Source organism: Mandrillus leucophaeus, unplaced genomic scaffold (genome assembly GCF_000951045.1).
Source record: "Mandrillus leucophaeus isolate KB7577 unplaced genomic scaffold, Mleu.le_1.0 Scaffold149, whole genome shotgun sequence".
NCBI lineage: Eukaryota > Metazoa > Chordata > Mammalia > Primates > Cercopithecidae > Mandrillus > Mandrillus leucophaeus.
Window position 1 is genome coordinate 4815146 of NW_012101465.1, and position 836 is coordinate 4815981.

The 836-nt window shown below is 39.2% G+C and overlaps 1 protein-coding gene across 1 annotated transcript in view; it reads left to right on the forward strand.

Annotated features, from left to right (window-relative positions):
- LOC105535657 overlaps positions 1-836 on the forward strand; it is a 27511-nt gene that overhangs the window by 467 nt on the left and 26208 nt on the right.

Here is an 836-nt window from a genome sequence, read left to right on the forward strand (position 1 = left end):
GGGTTTTCACCATGTTGGCCACCCTGGTCTCAAACTCCTGACCTCAAGTGATCTGCCCGTCTTGGCCTCCCAAAATGCTGGGATTACAGGCATGAGCCACCGCACCTGGCCTAGGTTCAGATTTTGAAATGAATAAAACAATATATTCAAAACTCAAATAGATTAATAAAAACAATGTTCTTTTCACTTGCCTCTTATGTGAGGCATTGAGTCCTTTTGTCTTCTCAGTATGAAAAAAACCCTTTAATGAGTGTTATTAGTTTTAAGAAAATATTGACTTACCCAGAAGAATTGCAAATAAGAATTGCTGAATATACATGAAAATCAACATTTTTAAGCAGAGATTTGTGATGAGTGGAAGACGGAATCTAGATTAAAAGTATCTCGGCTTCTAAAGAATTGTTCTTTTTAACTGTGCAGCAGACTTAGCATATCTTTATGATAAAATTGATTGTACCAACTTGAGCATAGCTTTCTTTTCTGGGGTAATGTAAAGTAATTTTCAAGTAGGGGTGGATTACCTGAGGTCAGGAGTTCCAGACCAGCCTGACCAACATCGTGAAACCCCGTCTCTACTAAAAGTACAAAAATTACCTGGGTGTGGTGGCACGTGCCTATAATTCCAGCTACTGGGGAGGCAGAGACAGGAGAATCGCTTGAACCCAGGAGGCGGAGGTTGCAGTGAGCTGAGATCGTGCCACTGCACTCCAGCCTTAGCGACAGAGCGAGACTCCATCTCAAAAAAAAAAAAAAAAAAAACCTTCTATATCAGATTTGCCTAGTTTTAGATACTACTTTATATGTATATATTACATATAATGACTTAATTTCTACCC